This window comes from Camelus bactrianus, chromosome 5, assembly GCF_048773025.1.
Source record: "Camelus bactrianus isolate YW-2024 breed Bactrian camel chromosome 5, ASM4877302v1, whole genome shotgun sequence".
NCBI lineage: Eukaryota > Metazoa > Chordata > Mammalia > Artiodactyla > Camelidae > Camelus > Camelus bactrianus.
In genome coordinates this window covers 36,780,430-36,808,250 of record NC_133543.1, presented here as the reverse complement: position 1 = coordinate 36,808,250, position 27,821 = coordinate 36,780,430, and the positions used below count along the sequence as shown (strand labels likewise).

The 27,821-nt window shown below is 38.1% G+C and overlaps 1 long non-coding RNA gene across 2 annotated transcripts in view; it reads right to left on the bottom strand.

Annotated features, from left to right (window-relative positions):
* The window catches only part of LOC105065205 (uncharacterized), a 614,873-nt gene that overhangs the window by 164,828 nt on the left and 422,224 nt on the right, over positions 1 to 27,821 (bottom strand). For both annotated transcript variants that reach the window (XR_012506994.1, XR_012506993.1), the window contains one exon: positions 9,600 to 9,810. This is a non-coding gene — a long non-coding RNA (uncharacterized LOC105065205). The remainder of the gene's footprint in view (positions 1 to 9,599; positions 9,811 to 27,821) is intronic.

Here is a 27,821-nt window from a genome sequence, read left to right as displayed (position 1 = left end):
AGGTGAAACAGCTTTTATCTAGAATTCTGAGCTGCCTGAAACCATCTTTTATTTACAGAAATTTGTTTCTTGACTTTCAAGTGCCTTTTAGACTAATACAGATTCTCAGTCTTGTTACTGAGTTCACCAGCTGCTGTTTTCCTTTTCAGTTCTAAGTTATCAAGAATATTAGGGGAATAGGGGCATTTGGGTTTAATGAGGGGGTCTCATGACATGAGAGGTAACTTTATACAGAATGTATAAATTACTGATTTTTAGTTCAGAGAGAGTTTGTGAACTTATGTTGCTGCAAGACATTTATCCCAATCATGTATTTCCCCTGTTCAGTACAACAAATAATATTTTCATTATTCAAGCTTTCTTGTTTTTCTGTACTGTGTATACATGAAATTTGTTTTGGGGGATTCAATAAGATATTCATTACACAAAATCACAAAAGAACTATGACATAATCAGCCAGTGTCTTTAAGGATTATAATGAAAATTGCCCCAAAACATTAAGCTTTGGTGGACTGGCTTATTGGGCAGGTGGACATTGGTTCACATCCCAGTTTAGCCACTTACCAGCTATTGAGTTTGAGTAAGCTGCTCAAATTCCAAATCCCACTTTTCACTCTGATAAAATGGAGATGTAAATAAAATCTATGCAAGCATAGCATTTGTGAAGGAACTAATTTAGACAATTCATATAATTCACTAGCCCAGTGCTCACAAGTGGTTAGAATTCAATAAGCAGTAGTCATTATTATTAGTTTATACAATAGTGTGAAATAAGGAAGCATTTGAATCTTAAAATATTTCTCAACTAAATATATGACTAGAAGACATTCCAATAAATTTCCAAAACAACGATAAATCATCCCAGAATAACAATCAGAATGGTCCCTAACCTGGGAAGAAATCCCTCCTGTTGGTTCTGTGGTTCTGTGGTTCTGTGGTTCTGTGGTTCTGTGGTTTCGGTCTACCAAGCACTTATTCTTAAAAAATCCCATGAAGGGTTATTGTTGTTTCTGGACTGTTGTGATTTCTCTATAGTTTAAGTAAAGGAATACTTTAAAAAAGAACACAGTGACTGAAGGTTCCCAGCCGTGAGGAATTCCCTCCCTGGTTAAAAAGGTCACAGACTGTTTGCAAAAGGAGTTGTTAGATGTTGTTTGTGTGGTGCAAATCAAAAGGAGTTAGGAGGAAGTCCATAGGTTAACGAGAATATTGTGCAGCCTTATGATGTGAGGGGGAAAATGCACTTTCCGTCTCCACTCTAAATTTTCCAACAACTTTTTGTAAACCGGTAACTTAGGTAGACAAGGAGTCTCAAAAGCTGGCAACTGGACAGAGAAAATCTTACTTGGATTTTCCAAGGAGCTTCCATTGCGCTATTAAAATTAATACTATTTCTTGGTGAGGCCAATTTAATGCATCGTTGCTTCTAATTGTGTGCTTAACATACACTCCTTTGAACATCTAGCCTGGGATGTAAATAAATGTTAGCATTCACACATCTAATTAATTTCCACCAAAAATTCATTATGATATTACACCACATGAACTTATCTTCATTAACGGTAATGGAGCCCTTTAAAAATGAAATGTTTCCTGGAATGTTGTATGTTGGGCTGTGGTAATACAATAGGCTAAAGAATAAAAATAAAAAGCAAGACTGTCTTAAACAGAAAATTCTAGTAACTTCACATGAATTTGTAATTCAAGTTTCACATGCTTTGATAATAGGAAAAAAATACAGTACATGATAGTTCATAGGCAGTCTTCTAGAAAAGCTTCAGTTTCTGATTCATTTAAGTGTCACAGACATGTTTTAATTTTTAGCGTTGCTCTGAGTGTTCACTACATCCCGCTAATTTTTAAAGACCCACAGTGAAATTTTATCTTAAATCTTTTTTTCTTTTAGCTTTGTATAATGTTTCTTTAAACTACATCTTAGTGGTTATCCATAGAAGATAAAGAGCTTAAACAGAACCCAGGAATGGCTTAGAACCCTAAGAATACATATAATACAGGATTGCTTTACGTTTAAGCCATAATGTTGAGCTTGTATGTCTCCTCTGGATAGAAAACTCTACTTGACAAAGGCTCGATTAAATTGTGGATGTGAAGTGTATACAACATAATGAAAATGGTGTGATTGAATGCTATGGCCAAGCCGGGAGGACGCAGGCTGTCTTAAATTCAGGCTTCTCCTGAACATTGCAGAAGTTGTTCTGTTAAAAAAAAGTTTATTTCTTAACTACATTTTGAGGCATTTTCACTGAATGTAACTTATATAGTGGGTCTTAAATTATTTATTTTTCCTATTAAGTCATGGTCATCTTTTTCTGTCAAAATTCAAATTTTCTTCTGTACATAGGGTTTAGAAAAATCTCTCAATATTCCTTAAGCATCATCTGTAAGTCCTTTATCAAGAATTTATTCATTAAAAACATTTTATATTTACTTTGTGCTTTTTATATTAAAACATTACATATATATTAGATTTTATTACATTCAATGCAGAGTCAAACATCGATAAAGAAAGAAAGAAAAACGCTAATATTTTTTTCCTGTCAGTGTTTATGTACGGGGACATAAAACACATCTCTTCCTAGATAATTCTAGATCATATATAAGCCAGATAGACAGTGTGTGATAATACTGTTTGCTCTGTAGAAATTGAAAGCATTCTTCTTTGTTTACTAGAAGTACCCGAGGCCCCACATTCAGCACTGCCCTAGTATGGTATCGAGCAAATTACAGTCCTCACATGCGGAAGACTGGTTACTCCTTGCAGGCTAATGAGTTGACAGAAGGATTAAATATCATACTGCACATGCCTGGCCTAGGATAAATCGTTAAATGTTTGTGTTCATGTATTCATTTCACAAATCTTAGTGGCCCAGCAAGTTTTTCCTGAGAAAGAGATTTGAGCTGAGACATGAAGGGTGAGTAAGATTATGAAATAAGGGAGTTTGTGAGACAGCTTTTCCAACAGAGGGAGGGCAGACGCGGAGAGAGCACAGCTGTGTGGACTCTGAAGGCAGGTCAGTGCGGCTGGACGCAGGATGCTCCTGGGAGAGGGTCCCAGGTGAGGCTCTACCAGGAAGGCAGTGACATGGGCCTTTGGTGCCATCAACAAACTCAGTTTTCATACCATAAGAAATTAGAACCTACAGAAGGGTGTTAAGCTATGAAAAGGCATCTCAAAAAGATCTTTGCTTTGAGTCATGATCTCTCTTAAGTCACTAAAAGCTCAAATTTATAAAAAAAAAAATTATGAGGAGCACTCTTATTTGTTGTTGATTTTTCCTTTTTTATTTTTAAATTTATTCAGTGAAATAACATAAATACAGTGTCCAGGACAGTACCTGGCCCGTGGCAGGTACCTTTCCTCTGACAACTAGTATTTATCTGGGTTCTTTAGAATTATCTCCTTCAGAGGTTCAACTGCCAACTCCAGCTGTTTTGGAAAACGCAACAACTTTTCAGTGACAGCAAACTTTCTGCTTGAGTTAAACAAACATCTATTATAAAAATTGGGCAGTGGAAGAGGGTAGGAAGGGACAGATTGAGTTCGAAATCTGTAGATACTAACAGGCATATGTAGAATAGATAAACAAGATCATACTGTATAGCACAGGGAAATATATACAAGATCTTGTGGCAGCTCACAGTGAAAAAGAATGCGACAATGAATATGTGTATGTTCACGTATAACTGAAAAATTGTGCTCTACACTGGAAATTGACACAACATTGTAAACTGACTATAACTCAATAAAAAAAAGTTTAAAAAAAATCAGGCAGTGAAGAGATGGTTTAAACTGCTTTATTCAATATCAAAAAATAGTCTGTTCAGCCTGTGGAAAGTCGATACATTATGATCTTTTTATTCCCCAAGCAATTTAGTTTTCCAATATTTTCAGTAATACACTTCCTCTTATCAGTGTACGCGAGCCCAATTTACACAATAATAGATTATTTTCAGAATTGCAGAAATATGAATTGTAACTTTCTTAAAGCTTGTCCATAAGACAAGTTTACGTTTTACATGTGCACTAATGGCTTTAAAAATGATTTTGGAGACTATTTTTATTAGAGTAATAGCAGCAATAGCTTTCAAAAGATATTTGAGGCTCTTTCCGGAATAGACAAGACCATGTCCAAGGGAGGGAAGGATGACTTCAAGGCAAACCAGGTACTTGGACAACAGTAAATCAAAAACTGTCCGCCCCATGGAGAGAAAATGTTTTCAAAATCTGAAGTAAATTCTGTCCAGCTCTCGTGGTGATCTTAGCACAACAAAGGCTGCCAAATTGCTATTAGATGCATCATCCTGACAAAGTTGTCAGCAGCATCAGCCTCACAGGCAACTTGTTAGAAATGCAAATACTCAGACCACACCTCTGAGTAATTCTGGGCTGGGGCCCAGCAAATTGTGGGTTAATAAGCCCTCCCGGTTCTCAAGTTTGAGAACCATTTTTCTAGGAGAAACAGTGTCCCTCAGAAATCATATCATCTGCCAGTCAAGTCCCACGTTACTGAAATAGCTTTTAGTGTCACAAAAGGCAACGAGGAAAAGGTTGTAATTCAGAACCTATTCTTTTCCTCTGGCTGAATAAAAACCCTTTCCCAAGCAGCCAACAAACTCAAGGAAGTCTGACGGGTCCCTGCCGCAGAGGTGGACGATGATTAGGCAAAGCCAATTATGGCAACCCCAATCCACTTACCGGGGATGTGGTTTAGGGATATGGCAGATCTGAACCTATTTGGGCCAATGAAATGCATAAAAGATTGTTTGGGCTTTGGGGCAAGAAATTTTATTATTCTCAAGAGCCAAAGGAGACGTCTCTCTTCTGCTACATGTCAACAAAGATGCTGCCAGAAGGCACCTGTGAGCATTCTGACAGCCAGCTAGAAGATGAAGTGTACTTATTGTGGGTTGTGCATAACAAAATCAGAAGGGACCTGAGTTCTTGATAACATTGCTGGGCCACTGAGTCAGCCCACCCTGAAGCCCACTCTATGTCTGCCTTTTCTGTTATACATCCCAATGCCCTTTAAGTAAGTTAAAATTGTTACCTGTAACTAAAAGAATCCTACTTACATAGGCTGTCCAGTAAACCATGAGCCACCCTGAGGCAGGCGTCATGGCCTTAATCATATTTATATCCTGAGGGCCCAGTTCGATTCCTGGTAGACAATGACTGCTTAATAGATTTTTGTTCAATGAATGAAAAACTGAATGCATTTACATTTTAGAAGTATATTCCACTAACCACAGCATCCAAAGAGATAGAACTGTAATGCGAGTACCTTAAAAATTGTTTCCTTCAGGATGGTGTCATCCTGTGCTGTTTTTCCAACTGATTGACAGAGTGATAAAGGCTGTTACGTGGGATAGAAAGTATCTCTGTCCATGCTTTAAAAACATTTCTATTTTAATATTTAAAAACTGCCCTTGAACATAAAACATAACTGTTGCTTTTAATGATCAAGAATGTGTTCCTAAATCTACAGATTACAAAACATGAACAAGTCGCTGCTCTGTCATCGATTTCATTACCCACTTTCGGTTTTTCTTTCTTGTGTTGGCAGATGCTCTTAATTGCTCCCAAGCATAAGTGGGGAGTGATTATAAATTTCAGATTTAATAAGAATACCAGAAAAGGGAGAAACAGATCAAACCACTTTATCACCTTGTAGGGGTTTTCTGGTTTCATTTTTTAGGTTTCCTCTTCCCACATGTGTAAAACCTCCACACAAAAGTGATCTCTGTCTTTGTGCCCTTGTGCACTAAAGGCTTGGCCCAAGGCAGATGGAAGAGAAAAGACTTGAGCCCTCTCTGGTGAGACCACCCTGAGGTCACACAGGGGTAGGACTAAGGCCGAGACCCTCGTTCCCGCCTCCTGAGAACCAGCTGCAGACCCTCCACACGCTGAGGCGGCATGGATTCCTCCGGCAAGTGTCTGTGTGAGCACAGGAAATATCCCAGCCGTGACTGTCAGGCACCTTTGCCCACCTACCAGATATGCCCAAGATGGTGAGTTTTACCCACTTGATCAGTTGAAATTTCAACTCTATTTCCAGCTACAAGTGGCAAATGCTATTATCCTAGGAATTTTACTCCTGAATCACGTGCAACTTTAACACCATTAAGTGGTAAAATAATTTCTTAAATGCATTTGGCATAATGCACAATTGTTCTTGTTTGCTTTTAATTAGACTAATCAGTAAATAAAGCAAACCATGGTACTTGGGACTAATGGAGCATGACGGTTTGAGGTGGGGGTGATATCCCATCTTGAGCTCCCTTCTCTATTTAGACCAGCCTGCTGTCCCCTTCTGTTGGGAGCATCCTAAGAGCATTTTTTTCATGTCCCTTCCTAGCATTTTAAACTGAAGCATATTAATATGTAAATGTCTAAAGGTTCACCTGGGCTCTTTGAGTGCCTGGGGGCTTGGGCTTAAAATTTGCATTTTAAGAGGGGATGAACCCCTTTCTCTGGAACGTCTAGCATCTGCAAGCATGGAGAGGAGGAAGGTGATGGCAATACTCTCTTTGGCTCTGTTTTCACCCAGCCACTAGGGTGTCCTCTGGGACAACACCTGTGACTAAAAGCAGAATTAAAAGATTCAACAGTAATGAAGAAAAAGTCAAGAATCATGTGTTTGGGTCATGATAAAATAGGGTGGTGGTTTTACTTGTGCAGGTGTTATTAAATTCATTGTTAGCCCCAGAAAGCAAAACCAGGTTCCACACATCACCAATACAGCTGTCCTGTAAGCAAGTGAGAGCATCTTTTCTCACAGATTGATCTGGGAGTTAGTCAAGATGGGTTGACAGTCCTTCATGAGTCCCCGAAAGGCAGCTGTTTAACTTGGATGGTTATGTGAAGAGTTATCACCTTGGGCTGATCAGACGGGGCTTCTAACCCCCTCCACACTCTGCACTTCCATAACACATGAGGGGTCCATGTACATATAATACACATGGACTCCAACCGTCTTGCTCTGTGTGTTACACCTGGACCACTGAATATGTAAGACTCTCAGTTCTCCCAATAAACCCAGCGCTTTGACAGCACACCAACAGTACCGTGGGCTTGTTAGCCTTCAGCCAATTAAGGCAATTAGTGCTGTTTAATGTGCAATGTTCTCCAACACACACACTGGCAGGAATACTGAAAAATACAAGCCTTAAGAATTCTGATTTATCTTCCCACTGCCAGAGCCAGCTGCTGAGTGCCAAGCGGCACTGTATGTGCTCCTGGCATAACTTTATTAATAATCTTGGCAAACAAAGAATCCTTCAACAAATAGCAGTAGCTTTCTGATTATATTGTGCCACAGATAATAATTGCTTCAAATTGAGTGTAGTGGAGTGTATTTGCTCATGCATAATGAAAAAAAAGATCATATAACAGCTTGATTATGAAAACTAATGGCATGTTGGAAAGCTACCAAGAATTCCCCCAAATTGGACATTTTAATTGTTTTACCTCAGTTGCTGATCCAGGCCAAATTCATTTAAAACAAATTTTACATACCCAAATCTCTATAAAACAAGGAGATTTCCAACTTACTGGCAATAATTCATTTAGAGTTAATGAATGTGAAAGTGTTTTTTAAAGCTTTGTAAAAATATGGTATTATTATTATTATTGGAACCATATTGAATTCAGCAAAATTCCAGTACACAGAAAAATTTTAATTGGCTCTTGCAGGTCTGGGAAAGGGTATTTGACCTGAATTGTGTATTGGAAGTCCAAATTGTACAGGCTACATCTCTGCATGCAGGTGTTCTACAATTATTTCAATTTAAAAATGGGTTGTGTTTTTTAACTACATGGAAGTATTCCTTGGACTATTTCTGTTATCATAATAGTTACCATTTATTCAGCAGTTACTATGTTTCAGACACTGGGCTGAATACTTTACAAACATTATCCAACTTAATAGTCATAAGAGCCCTATCAGGTAGATATTCTTTGCACATCTTATCCTTAGTAGGTAAAGGATAAAGATTTGTTGCATGAATAGAGAAATTAAGTAATGAGCTCCACATTCACAGGTAGACCAGCACTTAAACTCCAGTGGTAACTTTCAGTAGGCTATTCTCTTAAATCTCTTATTGATGCTCCTTTTCTGCTTTAGGAGTGATGCTTTAAAGGCCCCAAATTCTAAGAGCCCCCAGACAAGGCTAAGTGTGGCCACAGTAGGAATTCCTCTAGGTAAAATTCTTCAGGAGTCCAGGCAATCTGACACCTATAGACAAGGATACCAGCTAATTGTCCTCAGGGCTCTACAGAGGGAACCGCTCTGGTGATGTTTTAAACTTGCTCAGTGTGAGGCTGCCAACACCACCAAGGACTTGATGGCCACAGAAGTCAAGTCAGCAGGACACAGTTGGAATTCAGCCAAGGACTGAACACTCTTGCCCAAACAATTTTCTTACTGAACATTCTACTTAGAATAGTCTGTAATTTTGACTTTTCAATACTAGTGATAAGTTGGCCCACATTATTACTGTTGATCATGGCCAGTCCTAGGCAACATTTTGAAGTGAATTAAGTTTCCCTATGACACCCTCTCTAGACCTTTTCAGCACCCTCTTCCCTCTCTACCTGCTCCAAGTGTTAACCTTCCTAACAGTCCATTCATTACCTTACCAGCTCATCTTTATTAAAAATAAAATTAAGATTACTACTTTTATTATTTTAGCCATGGGACCCTTGTTCACATGCATTCTTAGCTGGAAGCACAAATAAAAAGAAACAAGTCTAATCTTCTCTAAACTAATGGTATAGAATCATATGAATTCAATGACCCATCAGAGAGAGCAATCTTTCTAGATCTTATTCCAAGATCCATCTCATTTCAAAGATTTCTCAGATAACCACAGTGACTCAGTTGATCTCCTCTGAATTCCTCTGTGTTAACAGCCATAACACAGTCTAACACATCTTTGTTTTTTACATGTGGGTTAATTTCTTGGCTCAGTTAAACTGTAAACTTCCTTGTGGCGGGGACCTCACTTTATACAACTTTTGTAATTTCCATTTAAGTAGAAGATCCCATCTACTGTAAATAATTCACCAGAAGTGGACCTTAGAAACAATTCTCATCAAGTTGAAGCAAAAAAGAAAGAGAAAGAAGGCAGAAGGTACGCAGTTTTATGAAACCTGCTTTCTGCTTTCTTTTACATCTCCAGCTTCAGGTGGTAGTTACAGCACTGGTTAGTAATCAGAGAAACAGAGTTCAATCAGCCTCAACTTGCTGTGTGACTGCAGGCAACTTTATTTACCTCTCTGTGCTTCAATTTCCTAATCTGTTAAAGGAGGCAAGCACCTCATCAACTATTTATGAGGATTTATCTGTTTTTGTATGGAAAGTGCATGGTAGACACACAGTAACTTTCAGTCCCACATCACTTTACTCTCCATTTTGAATCCTTTGGAACATCAGACCCAGTTAATTAGCCCACAGATCCCTTGCTATAGGGTAATTAGGTTAAGAAAAGCTTCATGTTACCAATACTGCCTTGTAAATCTCTTCTGAGATTTAATCTCCCCTCTTACACTGTCCTGTATATAAACCGTATGGACTCACCATTCTGTGTAGCTGTGTCTTCATTCTGCAAATTGACTGTGTGCGTGGGCAGTGATTGGGGTTGAAAGGAAGGTAGTGGTGGAAGAGTCAAAAGAGGAAGAAATCAGAGCGTTGTTTATTTCTCTTCATCCATGCATCCTTCTGGCCTCCCACTGCCCCCACTTCCTCCACAGAGATGACTGGCTTTGACCTTTCCTCCATTTGCTTAGCTCTAAAAATGTGAAAAGAAGACTGTCATCAGTGAAGGATTTCAGCATGGGTTTGTAGACCGGTGCTTCTCACACTTTCACATCCTTAGCAGTCACTGGGGATCTGTTAAGTGTGCAGAATCCAGATCAGTAGGAAGGGTGGGGCCCGGGAGTCTGCATTTCTCCCAAGTGCCCAGGAGATGTGAGTGCTGCTGACTCACAGCCCATATTTGGAGGAGCTAACATCTGGATTATTGCATCAAGGCAATCAAAGTGGTCATGTGAAACACAAGGAGGAATACAATTATAAATAAGAAAAACAAAGCAAAGACTCAGTCTCAGAATTCACTTGGCAATATCACCTCCGCAACACAGGAACAGAGAGAATGCATGTCCTCATTTATTATGCATTTGAAATTATTTTACCTTCTCTTTGCTTAAATACTAGTCTCAGATACCCACTCTTTCTTTTTTAATTCTTATTTTTTTTTTTATTGAAGTGTAGTCGATTTACGATGTTAGTTTCAGGTGCACAGCAAATTGATTCAGTTATACATATACATACATATATATATATTTTTTTTTTCAGATTCTTATCCATTACAGCCCATTACAGGAAACTGAATATAGTTCCCTGTGCCATAGAGTAGGTCCTTGTTTTTTTATCTGTTTTAGATACAGACAGTGTGTATCAGATACTCACCCTTGATCTCATCCCACTTACCACTGGGAAAAGCCCTGCTCCCCTTTGTGTCCCACGCCTGCCCCAACAACACACCTTTCCTTTTCACAGATTTTAACAAACATATACATACATATTTCCTGGACAACAAATGAAGTGGAGCAAGGATGTATTTTAAAAGATCTTCAATATTTATCTTATGTCTCTGCACACACCAGTAACACATACATGAAAAATGCAGGGAAGGTGAGTGTGACGAGGAGTTGCCAGCCCTGACTGGGAGCCAGATGACTTCTGGCTCCCTCACTCGTTAGCCGTGGGCCGTTACCTAACCTTTCTGTACATCAGTTTCCTCATCTGCAAAACGAGGCTTGCAGTAGTTTTCATCTTGGGAAGGTTGTGAGGGTGAACTGAATTAATGTAAGTAAAGGGCTTGGAACAGTGTCTCGTACATAGGAAACACCACATAAGAATAAACTATGATATAAGCACATTTATATAATTCTTAACATTTTGGACTAGTTTGACTTTAAGAAATGACCGTATGCCATGTGATCTGTGTGTCAGGCAAATCTGCATTTGGGGGAGTCCCTCAACCACTCCAATGTGTGCTGTCTCCAAGTAATCACATGCCATGGAAACTGCTCTTTCGTTTGACTGTGTCTGTGATTTCACTCAATATTTGGATATTTTAATAGTACCAACCAAATTTTTAATTTTTTTCTTTTAGTAATAAATTTATCTATGAGATAGTCATTTCAGTATACTCTAAGCTAAGACAAATTTATCTCACAAGCTTTTGGTGGAGAATATTAATATGACATGTTAAAAAGTATTCTAAGGTCAAATAATTTGAGAGGCATAGAATATAGCAGTTGAGAGTATGGGCTTTGCAGTCATACCTGTTAAGACTTGGTTCTGTCATTTCTAAGCTGTGTGGCCTTGACCAAGTCACTTTAATTTCATTTCCAAAATGACAATTTCACTCATAATACCTACTTTATAGGATTGCTGTGAGACAATATAAATTAAGTCCTCAGCACAGTACCAGTCCGACAGAAGTTTCCCAATCAATGAAGCGAGAACAGCAACAATAATAAATACACTTGGGGTTCCCAAGCCTAGGGAATGAACAAATCCAAAGCCAACATAAGCATATTTAATATAAACTGAAAAACGCTCAGCATCAAGAGTGAAAGTCATATACCTTTCTCTGCTTCACTCATCTCTGTGCCTCTTTTCAATCTCTAAAGGTAGGGTGATCAGATAAACTATCTTGCCCCACCCAGTCCCATTTCACACCTGTTGTCCCAGCATAATTGCTAATAGCAGAGTCTTTTACTCCCCAAAAGTATACCAGTTAGGGTAACAAATTTCATGGTTGCCCACCTGAAAAACTTTCCCAGGTGTTCCTCTGCCTCATTAAGATGCACTGCTTTCAGATGATTTTTTTTGAAAAGTGACTATTTTTTTTTCAAGTATTACAAGCCTCCAATTTCCCTGAAACTAAAATTGAAATTCCAAAAATTTATTTTCCTGCGACAAGCCTCAATGAATCTTCTTTGTCTCTGTCCTTCAGACAGTTGTTTGAGAGTGTGTGGTTTCCCTGACATGAAGATTGTTGGGAGGTGGAGAATTCAGCATGAGAAGACGACCAAGTTGGAGAGAATCTGCCGCAGAAAACATGGGTGGGGTCTGGACTCCATGCCACAGGGGAAAGGAGTGACTGAAAACATGGGGAGAGAAGTTCTTCAGTAGTGGATCCGTTGTGCAACATGGACTTTCATTTTTACCTTCTTTCCCTCCTCCCTGTTAGCTGCACAGTGATTACCGCACATTGCAGCCAGCTAGTGGTATCAAACGCAGACTCGGGGGCGGGCAGCCTCAGTCCAGGTTCAGGCTCCAACAAGCACTAGTTGTGTAACTTGGGGCAAATCCCTTAACTTCTCTGAGCCTTGCTTCCTTCCTGTGGTAAAACGGGACTAATAACCTACCTCCTGGCATTGATATCAAGATTCAATGAGGTAATACTGGATAGAACAGGGAGTTATATTCAATTTCTTGTAATGAGCTGTAACAGAAAAGAAACTGAAGATATATATGTATGTATGTAAATGTATAATGGAATTGCTTTGTTGCACACCTGAAACCAACACTGTAAATCGACTACACTTCAATAAAAAATAACAATAGAATAAAATAAAATAAAATAAAATAAACTGAAAAAATCAAAAGACTATATTCTGACATGTGAGAATTATATAAAATCCAAATTTCAGTGAACACAAATAAAGTTTTATTAGAATACAAAAAAAAAAAATTAAATGAGGTAACATACATAAAACTCTTACTTAGAACAGTGCCCAGTGCTTAGTAAGTCCTTCTGTGCTAAACTTTATCCTATTTCAGGACTATTGTCATGAGAGCAGAGTCAGGATTCATTCTGATTCTAGTTTTAGAATTAAACTAGTCCATTAAATTGATCCAAATTAATGGATCCATCTTTTATTGCAATAGTATTGTTATTACAATCATTTTCTTCAGATCCACTCTACTGAAATTTTTTTTTAATGTTAAGTTGTTGTCTCATTGAATTTTCATCCCTTAATGTTTACTTTCACACATGTGACTAACAATAGCTCTGAGAAACATATGCCCAATAAAAGTGAACGATGAGCCTTGGATTTAATTGTAAGAAAAATTAAAGTAACCAGTGGTAAAATGAAAACCCTTTAGTGGGTTCTGCTGTTTAAAGGGAGTGGTATTTCTATCACTATTATATGTTGTCTCCAATCACTATTATGGACTGCTTTAGACTGATGTGGTATGTACATATTTTGGTGGGTAGAAGAAAGGAGATAGACCATTTAAAAGAAATGAGATGGTGTAGAAGTAATCACATGTCATGGAGAGAATAATGTCCCTGTTTGCCAAGGAGAACAGTATGAGGAAATCATTGTTTTAAAATGCAAGATTCAAACAAGATGTCTGATTTGAATTGCATACAGCATAATTAGCACCATTGACATGAATTAGAGGAAAGAGGCCTGCTGGGTCCTGCATGCGTCCTTTTAACCAGGTACCAGAGAGACTGGCACCATAGAAACAGGTAAATCATGTATTTTGCTTTTTTCAGCCCCTAAACTTATTACGCAGTTGCTTTAGCTTTGTTTGTACGTATAGATCTGCAGGGAAACTATGAGATAATCATCTAGATAACTCAAAAATTTAAAGGCACATCTCTTTTTCTTCTTAGAGAGAATATGAGTTTTAACTCAATGTAATGGCAATTGTCTCAGCTGCTCAAAGAAGCTGTAAAAAAGATGTTGCCAGATGTCAAAATCAGGTACTTTCTGCTGATTAGACTTCAGGGACTGGTATGATGGAGGAGGCTCAACATAAGTAGATCACAGTAGTTAATGTGCCCTATTTCCTCTTTAAGGCCTTATCTAATGTAGAAAGTGCTCTTAAAACATTCAAAAAGCCATATTTTTCTCCTGTCGAAACATAAGATGGCAATCAGTGGACACAGAAAAGAAATCCCAAGATCAAAAGTGCCTCCTGAATAGTCACAAAGGGATGAAAGAAAATTTAATACGTTTCCATGAACGTTAAGTACTAAATTCAGATCCTGGAAAAGTGACAAGCCACAGACCATTTACAGACCGGTGGAACCATCGGATAGTTTAATCAGCTAATATATCTGATTCTTGAAGCATTTGCCACAGAGAGGAGTTGTTCTGTATTTCCTCAGATTTCCCATTTGGCTAGCTTTTATGTCTTACGCTGGGACCACAATCATAGTATCAAAGCAGTTCTGAGATTCCTTCTGATTCTACTTTTTGATCAAATTAATCAATGGATTCACCTACACTCTAGGAATCAGATGCCCGATCCTTCCGCGCCTCTCCTGGCTGTGCCGTCATGGAGTGTTTTAGTCTGAGGAGTCTAAGGACCACCTGAAGAATTCTTAGAATCATTTTTTCCCACCACAGCTGCTGCCTCCATCTCAAGAATAGGTTTCATACACAATCACACCGATTCCTCCTGGCAGAGGTCTGAGAAGTATTGAGAGACAAATCTACCTGAAGGGCTATGGCCTTTGTTTTGCTGAGTTATGTATACATATATATTAACCTAAACATCCCTCAGCCTCCTAAAATGGAGAGTACCGATAAAGTTACAGTAACACAAATGTGCAGATTATGATGGGTTCTGGCCCCCATTCCCAGACCCCAATCTTCACTGTTATTGTATCTTAGTGTCCTCTCAATGTGTTTCTGTGTGAGAAGATATCAGGAAATACTTCTTTATACATGGCTTTAGTCCCTATTACAGAAAAAGCAGTGGTCCGAGACTGTAGCCATCGCTCTGAAGCAAGCTGGCCAAGGATCACTGCATTCTGCACTTTAAAATACCTGCTTTGTTTGCATTGAAGGAAAAGAAATAACCCTGCTTGGAGCTCCTTTGTTCGGAAAGCCATCTTGCTTGATATATGTTCTCTAATCTGTTTAGGGAGGGATTTGTTCCTTTGTTTAAGGTCTAATGGGATTTCCCCTGGGTGAGGTTTAATGGGATTAGGTAACAAGTTTGTGAGAAGACTTCATCATCATCTTTCAATCTCTGCTCCAGAAAAGGCTATAAAAAGGATAAAGATGTATCCCCCTTTTGCTATAAACACTCAATTGAGTGTCCCTACAGCACACCAGCTATGGGTTGTGGACCACATCCATCTTTGTTCCCTGCCATCATCAAACAAGCTATTCCAGGTCTGAGTCTCAGGACCACCTAAACCAAGATTTCTACTTTCTGGAAAAAATCTGCAAGAAGGCAGTGTAGGGAATATTTAAAATTTCTGAGTGCTGTGTTTAATTAGAAGAAAGAGTACATGAAATCATCTGATCCACTTCTGTCTCTCCTTAGTGTAGTGAAATATTTGTCTCCATGAGATTTAAATAAGATAAAAGGTCAGTCCTCAATGGGGGAGTCTTTCCTAATTTTCCAAGAAAAAGTTTTATTCATGTTCTTCTCTCTAGTGAATTATTTGAGTTACTTTTTACTGCTTTTCCAGTTATTTATCTCTACAACAATATCTATTTTATTGATCTCTAGTTTGATAGAGAGAAGAATGAAGTTGTTTCTTGTCACTATTGTCTCCAAAACTCACCAAAATGAAGAAAGAGGACAAAGTGAGGGTGGAGGGGAGGGAGTCTATCTTTGATGAAGCTGGGAAATGGCTACCACTACATACCACAAAATTATAAGACTAGCTGCCAAATCCAACAGGACAGTCCCAAGGGCAGATACACACGCTGCAGAGTTCTGGCAAAGTCTCAGCTATGGTGGCCATAGTTGGCTGTCCACTCCTTTACACCTGCTCCCTCTTTCTGCATACCTCTGCCCCTGGCTTTATTCTTTGCCAACAGATCCTGGGTTTGTGTAAATATGAGGTCATCATGAACTTCAGAGGTTAATTATGGCTAGTCTTGACCCATCAGCATAATTTGTCTTTGAAAGATTAGAAATTTAGTCTAGTTACATTTTTTCCACCTTCAAGAGTTTGTTAATATATTACTACTTCTACATTTTCAAAGCTTTAAATTCTGATCTAAAACCACAATCTCTATATTTTCTTGTTGTTAATGATGGATTTGAATAGATTGATTATTTATACCCAGGCCTTTCCCACAATATCCTCCTTGGATGGACCAGAGCTGAGGTATGCTTCCGTAGATTGGCCTCATGCCCCAGACCTTGTCATTATAATAAAGGAGTAGTGGGTCCATCTAACATTTCATGTTGGGGAGTTGACTGATGCTGCTTAAAGCAGACAAACCAGATGTTTATATTTCAATACTGTGCAATAGCATATAATGAAAGAGAATATGAAAAGGAACACATATACATATATGTACAACTGAATCACTATGTTGTATACAACATTATAAGTCGACTATACTTCAATAAAAAATGAAACAGATGTTTAAATACATTATTTCAATATGTAAAAAGATCTGTAAGAAAAATTTAAATTAAAAACAGAACAAAATCAAGAGATAAAGTGGAAGAGAAAAAGGGAAGAAAATATGGCTTCTAGTTTATTCATTGTTTAAAGGGAAAAGTCAATATGCACTCTGTAAAACCAAAAAAAAAAAAAAAGGGGGGGTGGAGAGAGAGAGAAGCATTAAGATTATTGTTAAAATGTATAAACATCAACTCTTTGGGATCTAAAAGTGGAGCATGTACACCCCAAAGCCCTCCAAGCCGTTGGTTGGGAAACATACCCAAAACCAAACAGAGACAGACGACAGGGAAAAAATAGATAATTTAGAAAGCAATAACAACAAATCATATAAAAACTAAAAATAAACACATCTATCATGTCCTTAAATGCAAAAAAAAGTTGAACTCAACTATTAAAAGAAAGAGACTCTGAGATGCAGGAAAACCTCAAGACCTCAGGGCACTGACGAAATGCTGTCCAGGTGTAAGTGCGGAGAACACCCCTTCTGTTCCCAGTGTTAAGCTGCACTTTTTCACTTATTCTCCAAAGCTCCGCTGCTTGTGCTTAGAATCTCACAGAGTCCTTTGTGAAAACATTTTCTTCAGCTTAAGGCTCTGGCTCTTTCTGTTGATAATCAAGACTCTATTTCAAGCTGGTTTCAAGAGATGCCATGTTATCCCTCTCTACTGCTTTGATTTTCCCAATCTTTCTCCTGACACCAATACAAAAATTCCTTTCCCTTTCTTCACACCCTTAAAGAAAAGTCCCTGCGCACATCAAGTCATAAGCTAACAACTGCCCATCTTGTTCAAGAGCATAAAGACTCTGCTTTTAAAATGGGATAGCTCGGATAGTCTGTCTCACTAGTATCTTAAGAACTCTTCCGAATTAATTTAGCCCCAGTGTGCTAGGCAGTAAATCAGTGCTGGTGCTACAAAGCTAAATATGTTATTGTGATGCTGTAGGCTTCATGTTATAGGCTATGAGATTTACATTTAGGTTCAAAAAATGACAAACATATTCCATGAGTATAGAAATGAATGTCACTGCATTCAGATGGACACATTAGCTTCAGTGTCTCAACAGAATGAGTGAAAGAATTCATTAAAATAACACACACTTCTAAAGAGGAAAGCAGGTTAAATGATGATGAGAAATATTTAAAAGCTCAGTGTGTATATTTTTTCAAATTGGAAAATCACAGATGGGCAGGTCAAACTCTATTTCAGCTTCAAGAGAGTGCTTTATCCTCTCAGTGAGGACATCTGGGTGATGCAATCAGATGTCGGGTATGTTGCAATTTCTTAGCAATAATAGTTAAATTGTAGACATTTGAGGATGATTTACAGAACAAACACCAGAACAGGTTCAAGGCTATCTATATAGTATCACTCTCACTTGTATTTTGATATGCCTTATTGAGCTTAAAGAAAAGGGATTTAGGTATAATTACTCCTTACAGAATCCCAAATAAATCTGTGTATAACCATGGGCATGTGTATAAACCACTGGTTTAAATACTGATGTTTGGAAAACAACCTAAAAGAGCAATTTGTGAAGGCACTGAAACCAAGTGATGGAAGGGTATCAGAGGGATCAGCTAAGACACTGCCCTGAGAATGCTTGGATTTCCCTAGAAAATCTAAAGCAGCTATGGTTTTTTTTTTTTTTTTTTTTTTTTTTAAAGAAAATAACACCTGGAGAAACTACCGGGAACAATGTGTAAATCCTCCTCTTTCATTTGTCCGAGTACCTGCGCTGGCCCACCCCGAGAAGCATAAAATCTGCGGAATTTGTGCTCCCAAAGAGGTGAAATGCAAACCCTGAGCGAGCTAGGACTGCCGTCTTTCGTAACCAACTGTAATTTTATTGATTTTCATCTGTTACCCAAGTCTTGTTAAGAGAGATGAGAGGTATGCCAAAGCAAACAGAAAGACACATACCCTGCCATCTGAGTTTTATGTTATGTAGGTTACGCCTATTGATGGAATTTGAAATTGGAGGTTGCTAAGAAGCCAGAAGGCAAGTTCAGAATGATATATGTTCTCAGAGAACAAACAGTACTCCTTTTTCTAATTTCTACTTTTTCCCCCCTTGGAACTTTATCTGTCTTTTAGTAATAAAATCCATGATTCACTTATCAATGCAAATAATGATTTTAGTATTGTTGGTTGTGGTTAAATATGATCAGTCCTCAATGTATGCTTTTTTCCCCCTATAAATTCCAGTGAAATAGTTGAGGTTTTATTATACTAAAGTCTTTCTTTTAAGACTTATATAGAAAACAGACAAGGCTTTTTTTTTTTTTTAAAGTTAAAATCATTTAACATTTCATTGAAAAAAATTTAAATTTCTACAAATGATAAAGCTGAATCCTTTATTCTTTCATTAGTTTTTAGTATTTCAGAGAACATTAATGCCCATATTTACGGAAGTCTCTAAAAACTAATCTTAACTGGTGACCATCAGCTTCTCTCCTATTTTGAGAAACTTTTTTTTTTTTTGAACTCAAGCATTTACCATACAATATAAGTCATATTTTTATATAAACTACCTCAGATATTTTAAAACATAAAACATTGATTCCCTTGACCTTTTCTTCCCTAGTCTAAATCTCTAGAGCACCTAAACTTTTCTCTATTTTTACAAATCTGGACACTCTTATACAGATGAATAATCTGCCTCCAAGAATATCTGCTTAAAAGGATGTATGTGAAAATGCTGTCAGTATTTCAGTCTCATATAAGTGATATATATTTATTGAACTTCAATTGCCCTATAAATCTAATAAACTCATGCTTACCATACAAATGGGAATGGAGAAGATGAGGATTTTAGCAATAAAAATAGAAGCTCCATAAATTTGTTGAGAAACTCTTTTGTTCCAGATGCTTGCTGGGAGTGCAAAGATGAAAATACACAATCTCTGTCATCAAAGTGCTTAGAGAGAAATGGGAGAGGACCCCATCAACAGATAATCGCAATGGCCTAAGGTCTGTGGTCAAGATCTTCAGTCTTATGAGGTCACAGAGAGGCCCCCAAGCCAAATAGGGCATCAGAGGTATGTCTCTGAAGGCACGATGTTGTCTCCTGAGTTGTGAACACTGCTTCTAAAGAGTTAGACAGAAGAGCTGGGGGTGGACAGTGTGCTCCAGGAAAAGGGGGTGTCATGAACTAGGCATGGAGGCCATCATCAGTTTGTCCTGAGGGGAACCCTCAGCAGTTCTGAGTTGCTTCATAAAATCGTGGAAGAGAAGTGGGGTGGGAGATGACACTGAAAATATGGGAAAAATCCTATCTAAGAGGTTACTCTTTATTTGTAGAGGGTAATGAGCTATGAAAGGGGTTTAATCCTGATAGAGTCATTGTTAGGTTTGTCTTTCTGGTTTTATTAGGCAAATCACTTAACTATTTGGAGGCTCAGTTTTTTTTTTTTTGTAAAGTTTGTCAGGAGAAGCGTGGAGTAGATAATTTCTGAGACCTTTCAGGTTCAAAGATTTGGAAAATGAGTTAAAGCAAGAAAAAATTTACCCTTGTATAATTGGCCATAAAGGTTAAAATCAGACAGAGCTTTGTGTTATTAGGTCCTTACATGGGACAATAATTCCATTACCCCCAAGCTCCTCAGTAGGAAACCCTGTGTAAACCAAGGGGGCCTTCCAGGGCTCTGTTTGTGTGTGTTGGGGGGAAGGGAAATGAGGACAGGCAGGAGAGCTGGAGTTTACTGTTGAAAATTGTATACATATATATATATATCAGTAATGCTAAAGGATATTCGAAGAAAATTACCTCTGATGATAAAAGATCTGATAAACCGTGAGTATTGCTCTCATTACTCGCTTAGGAAAAATGGCTAGAGATGTTCTTCAAATATATTTTTATGCAATCTCTTTGCTTCCAGAATATTTTTTCCTGTTCGACCGGCATCAGAAAATAATTGATCATCTGCCTCCCTCTGTTGAATTTATGGGCAGACAGACATTCTTGGATTATTTCTCTTTTCTTCTGCCACTGCTTAACATAAGTATTCATCTTCAAATATACCTTTGTCCTTCAGGGCAAATGTTCCACAAAGTCCTGAAAGTTATTAATGCTTCAACCAAGCTTCCTTTACCTCAATAAATGTATGCTCGAAAACACCAAAGAACCTCTCTCTTCCATACACACATAATGCATGCACACACACACACATGCACGTTCCTCCCCAAGCACACCATGGACCTGCCCTCCCCACCCCTAGCACCTGAACTTGTTTTAAAGTATAATGCAGTGGTCTATAATGTTGATAGCAAATGCCTTGAGATATGAATTGATGTTCTTTTATAAATCAATCAAAACCATTTAAGATCAAGTATGAATTGTCAGGACCACTGCCCCAAACCAGCTCATTTTGTCCCTTTTATTTCGTATCTATTTTCTGTGAGGTTTTTCTAGTGAGTTTACTAGAAATTAGTTGCAGTTGTCTACTCTTAGCATATATTGACCTAGGGAATGCTAGTTGAAATGACTTAGGTACTTTGAAAGAAAATGCCACTTCTGCTGAAATTGGCAAGAGAAACACCCATCCTCTATTCTCTCCCTCTCGATTTGAATATATTCCTGTGCATAAATGTATATGAGACATATATGTTCCCATATCATTGAAACACTATGCATCTGTCTGTTATCTATAACTCCTAAGTTTATCTGCAGAACCAGACGTGAAGACCAGAGTGCCCATGATTGAAGTCCATGCTTAGATGTCCTTTTGTGATGGAGGCTCTGTGACATCCAACAGTCAGAATGGAAGAAAGAATACGACGTTGTTTAATCCTCGCCCTGATTGTGTCTCCTGCATTGCAGTCTCAGTACACACACAGCCTATATGTTTGCATCAGAACAATGGCTGTCTGGTTATGAACTCAGTATACAAATTACCAGCCCTCCTGGGTCTGCCTTTGATCCACAGCCTTCCACTTCAGGCATTCAGCACAGTAGGTGCCAAGTAATATCAATCATTCTATTTTTGCTGTGTCCCTGCTAAGAGATGGCATTTGTTTTCCTGAATCAGAAGATAAGCCAGACATGACTGGGGGAAAAATGTGAAAAAACCAAGTCTTGCTACAAGTTTTTGGAACTAAAAATGTAACATGTTAAACATCTTTTATTAAGTGGAATTATAGTAAAATTTTAATTATCTGAAATAAATGGGAAAAGCAGGACCAAAAATCATAGAGAATCAGAAAGAAATCTAAATTTTACTCTAAAGGCAAGTGTGTCATTTTGTTTAAGTAGCTGAGCTAATTACCAGATTGTTTCCTCAGGTAGACCGGCTCCTCTATACCTGCTCCCATGAAGACTGTCTTTGTTCTGGTGGTGTCAGGTCTATTCCACAGATCTCTTCAGGCTGGAAACTGGTTTCCATTAAGAAATTAAGTACTGCCTTTCTCACTTTCATACATAAATTGAAATATGCAAATAGCTTCAGTGGTTTATTTTTCTCTCTTCAAGAAACCTATTTATTTCAACGGATATTGAGTCCAACCACTGCTCCCATAGCCTGTTCTAATCTGGAAATTATTCATAACCAATACAGGTTAAAATCATTTTCCCAAACAAAAAGCTCAAACAGTATGTATGTGCATGTAGGTGATGTAGGGTCTTTGAACCTGCGACCCTAGAATTCAACTCCTGACATGCGGAAACAGTATCTGAAAACATTATTTATGGAAAAAGGCCTCTAAAGTTTGCATGGCTTTGGACTGGCCCCTGAACACAAACCTTCAGCCGTTCCCAACCAGGTTGCACTGGAAATAGCCTACCTACAAAGAAAAAACCTAAACCGGCACCACAGGAGAGCTGTAAAATACATTTCCCCAGTCCCAACAAAGCCACGGACTTCTAGGAGCTAAAATTTCCAATGGAATGAAATGTGAGTAAAAGGCTGCTTTTTCAAAATTGGACCAAAATTAGACATGAGTGGAGACAGAATTCCTGGCAAAGTTAGTCCAAGGCCAGCCCAGATGCAAAGCAAGGGAAAGAGACTGCATCTCTTAATGGGTGGTGTGTGGTGAGCTGTGCTGCTCCGGGCAAAGGAACTGCTGGAGGCCGTCTCTGCAGCTTGTCTACCACAAGGGGTGACCAAGGCGGAGTTTCATTCACCAACACTCCATATTCTGATCACTCTTATATACCGGTGCTTCCTCATTACTGTGTCTTTCATCCTCTTCTCATTCTCTCCAGTGAACTGAACTATTATTCAATATTATTAAATGTCGACTAGACATAGTCACCAGGATACAACCAGCATGCACCCTTTATATGCACAGTCTTTCCTCCTCCATTGATTCTTCATCGTATTTAATAGCACTGCTTTCTACCCAGCCACTAAAGCCAGTATCTTGAATTTATTCCTCTTGCCTTCAAGACCCATTTCAAGCCTAAGTGCTGTCAATTCTAACTTTTCTCTTCACTCACATTGCTTTAGGTTTGACATACCTGTAATACCTCATCTGAACTACGGAAGAAGTTACTAATTGTCTTACCATGGTAAATGGGACTCCGATCACACCATATCTCTCTTTAAACATTTTCAAGCAGCCTGTCATGGTCAAATTCTCAAAAACCCTGTGACTTTCTATGGCCATGACTTGCCTGACAAGCCTGTCTTGATAAGCCTGTCTTGACAAGCCTGGACAGCCTGTCTCTCCCGAAGTTGTCCTTTTCTCACTCATACCCTAGGTTTCAGTCGCACAAAAAGACTTACTGGCTACACATCTTGTGTGGTCCTCTTTAAACTACTCCTCATTGGTGTGTTGGTTCCTATTGGATTGTGGGTTCCAGATCTCAGTTCAAATGTCACGTGGGCACCAGGATTTCAGACCAAGCTTACCCCATACTAACTGGGTACTCTTGGAGGAGATAGTTAACTTTTCTAATTCTTATTATCCTCACCCATAAAACAGTCATAACACAAAAACTATTTCAGAAAATTGTTGTAAATATGAGGTGATATCTCTATAATGGGTTTACAGTGCCTGCCAGATAATAAGCACTAATAAAAATAAGATATTATCACAACATTATGTTCAAACATATGTAAAGGGATTTTATTCAACTACTCACAGAAGAAAATGTTTCTGGTGGGAATCACATATACTAGGTTGAAAGCAAAGTCAAGCAGACATGTGGCATTTGTTTATGTTGTGGGACAGTCAGAGGAAACAGCTCATCAGTTATACTTCTGAGCTACAGAGAAATTGGGTTGATGTCTATTGCTCTTTGGCTCTAATTTGTTATTCTCTCTGCTAGATGAAATGGAGCATGATGGTAGCTTAGGCGCCAAAGAGCATAGCCAAGTATGTATCTTCCCCTTGGACACTGAAATCAATCAGAAAACCTGGAAGACTGACTTCAGGCATAGAGATACTGGAAGCAGTACCCAGTCTACAACATAAGACAAGCCCCACTATCGGCTGGATGACACATTTTTTCTCCAAGTTTTCTTCTCTCCCTCCCAGTTAGTGTCTAGCATCTCTGAGTAAAATTTAACAGCTGCTCTCGTTCATAACCTTTTATTTATTGCTGAAACTGATACTGGTGCTTATAATGGGTGGTATGTGCTATCAAAGCTAGTTTGTTCTAGATACACTTTATTGTTTTTGGTGTGTTTATTAGCCAATTGCTTTATGGTCATTTTTAGTATTCTTTACAACAACCATCTGTAGCTAAAATGAATTTACAGTTTTCCATTCCACATACACCCATGAGACTATCAAGTAAGGCATACAGGATTTGATTCTGTGCTGGCTGTTTAGGCAATCATACTTAATATGAAACTCTAAAATATAAAGTTTACAACTTTAGCATTTAAATGAAAACATCCTATTAATCTATTTTTTTAAACATAAACATATGTTGGTAGTATTCAAAGCTTTCCAGAAAATTACTTCCAGTTCCTGGCTTTATCTTTACATAATATTTTTATATAGCTTAATGGATTCAAAAATGTATACAAACAGTAGATAAGGTGTTTTAAAAACTCGATACCTATACTAAATTTATAGAAACTTGGAATTGCCAAAGTATGTGGAGCTCTAACCAATATTTGTTTTCAGAACAGAAGACTATTAAGAAAAGAGGAAGATAAAGAGTACTGTATGAATTAGTGTTTAGAAAATTTGAAAGCATGAGAATTGCAAGATCACAGGGGCAAAATAAAGTTGGATAGTTAAAAAGTTATAATACACTCTTACAGACCTAGGAAATACTGGCATGTGAGACTGGAACTATTTCAAATGGAGGTCATGCTCTCTCCCCCATAAACAACAAACCTGTTTTCATAATTATTCCAGGCATGCATTCAGAAGAATCAGACAATACTGTGAAATCATTCTTAACCAATAGACTCAGAGGCATTACTAAACTCATAGCTAAAAGCTATCGGTAGTGGCAGTTTCAAACAGTGGATCACCGTGTAGGGTTTCTAATCAGACGGCCTAGGTTTTAATCCCACCTGCCATTTATTAGGTAAGAAACATTGGACATATTAACTTTCTAAGTCACAGTTTTCTCATTTCTAAAGTGAGGGATAAGAAGTGCCTCAGAGTACACTGGGATGATGTAACATGCAGAAATGCATGGAAAATGCATATGTATATAGCACAGCGTAAGTTTTCTACAGAAGCTAATGATTCACTTTATTAACAACTTCAGTTTTTATTTAAATACATACTTAGCATATTTTGTATGAGTACGCTTTAAATATTTAAAGACATAAAATGAATTTTTTTTTTGTTGGCAGCACATATTTAGGTCTTGTTTTTTATTCAATTTGACAATCTTTATCTTTAAACCAGTATATTTAGACCATTCACAGTCAATGTGGTTATTGATATTGGATTAAAAACTAATCTCCTGCTAACTATTTCTTTTTGTCCTATTTGTACTTAATTTCTTTTTTTTTCCTTTCTGCGTTTTCTTTGATCAAGTATTTCTATGATCACATTTTCTCTCTATTGACTTCTTAATTACGCCTCTTTTAAAAATGTTTTTAGGGATTACCCTGGGATTTACAATATATATTTCAAATTAATCTGAGTCTACCTACTTTCCAGGTGATGGAAGCCCTTTACAATAGTAGGTTCTCAATTCTTCCCACCTCTCTTTTGTGCTATTACTGACATATGCTTTATTTTTCCATATGCCATACATGGAATCAGTCAGCTATCTTTTTAGCATATTTACAAATAACAAATAGATTTTATCTCATTTTCATTCTTTTGGGTTCCTATTCTCTTTATTCTTTTTTTGGTGTAGATCCAAGTTTCTGACTGATCTCATACTTCTTCCGCCTGGAGAACATCCTTTAGCATTTCCTTATAAGAGTATGTTTGGCAATGAATTCTCTCAGGTTCTGTTTGTCTTAAAAGGCTTTGTGTGTGTCTCCTTCAGTTTTTTTTTTTTTTATTAGATATAGAATTCTGGGTTGACATTTTTGCCAGTACTTTAAATATGTCACTACATTTTCTTTCCACTTGAATAGTTTCTGATGACAAGTCTGTTTTAATTCTCATGGTTGTTTCTCTGTATAGAGAATTTTATTCCCCCTTCTGGCTAACTTCAAGGTGTGGTTCTCTCTCATTTTCAGAAGTTTGAATACCATATGCCTAGGTATTTGTGTGTGTGTTCTGATATTTATCCTGCGCAGTGTTCTGTGAGCTTCTTGGGTCTGTGGTTTCATGTATGTTATTAACTTTGTAAAATTCTCTGCAATTATTTTTAAAAATATTTCTTCTGCTCCATCTTCTCTCTCTTCTCCATGTGTAAGTGTTACACTGTTTGAAATTGCCTACACTATTTATTGGGCGCTCTATTCTTTTTCTATTCACTCTTTTTTATTTCTTGTTTTTCAGTCTGTTTAATTTCCACTCACTTGTCATCAAGTTCGCAAATTCTTTCCTTGGCTGTATCAAGTCTACTGGTGAGCCTGCTGTAGGCCTTTATATCTATTGCTGATTGTTTTCTTCTAGCATTTTCATTTGATTCTCTCTTATAGTTTCCATCTCTCTGCTGAATTACTCATCTGATATTGCGTGTCATCTACTTTATTCTATTAGAGCCAATAACATATTAATTAAAATTACCCCAAATTCTCAGTTTGATAGTTCCAACATTTGTGTCACAGCCACTCTGATCCTGATAATTGTTTTGCCTCCTCTGTGAGTGTGTGTGTGTATGTGTGTGTGCCTTAGAGTTTTTTGTTGTTTTTGTAGAAAGCCAGACATCTTGTGGAGGGCTAAAGATCCTGGGGTAAATATTTTCCATAGTCAGAGATAAGCATCTATTTTCTTCAGCTAGACCTCAAGCACGGGGTTTCTGTTAATCTGTTGAGGAGCTGAGTTAGGAGTTTGTTGTTCTTCTGGTCACTCTGAGTGTACTGCAGCTTTAAGGTTCCTTTAAGTGATGCCTTGTGTTTACAGTATAGGCTGGTTTGACAGACGTTCTTTTTTCGCTGTCCATACCCTCCCTGGGTTTTCATCTTCCCTCTGCACTGTTGTCTAACCAGCCCTCCCAGCTGTATTCCACTGCTATATCACCCAGAACATGCTAGCCTGGTGTGGGGAGGGAGGAGCATTTCCTCGTGTTCTGATTAAGCTTTGGTCTCAGGCAGGGCTCTGTCCCTGGGTCTGGGCGATGGCCTTCATAAGTACTCTGCCTATCCAGCTGCAGAGCAGAACCTCGCAGGTATTTCTCCCACAGGAGAAATATAAATGCATATGGGTATTGCTCCCACAGGGAGAATGCTGCTTCTTTTTTTCCCGTGCCCTTTTTCTAGATGCAGTGGATTTCCATCAGTACCCTAAAGTGACAGTTTTCACGGCTCTCCCCCCTGCAGAACAAGCCTTTCATCCTGTAGTGGAGACAGAGGAGATGGGTTTGGGCAGAGTTTGGGCAGTGGCTGCTGTTCCCTCTCTCTGTCAGCACCATGAAAAAAGCTTTCTCAGGATTCTTCCGAATCTTCCCGATGAGCACTGCCAGCAGGAATGTGCAAACACCTCTCTACTCTCTATCTGCCACACCCAGGGGCTTTGCACTCTCACACTAGCTTACACTCAGCCTCTAGCAATTTCTGAAAACATTTTAGCTGTATCTTCTTACTGTCTTACGTGAAATCTGGCAGAATCTGCCACAGGTAAGTAAATGCTCAGGTGCGATTTATCCCTAGAGGCATTTGTTTTTCTCGATATTTCAGTTTACTTGTTTGCCCTGAAACCTCAATTTCTCTGATGGGTCCAGGTTTTTTCATGTTGTAAGGGTGGGAATAATATTCTTCACAGCTTTCTACATCTCTTAGCTGAAACTAGAAG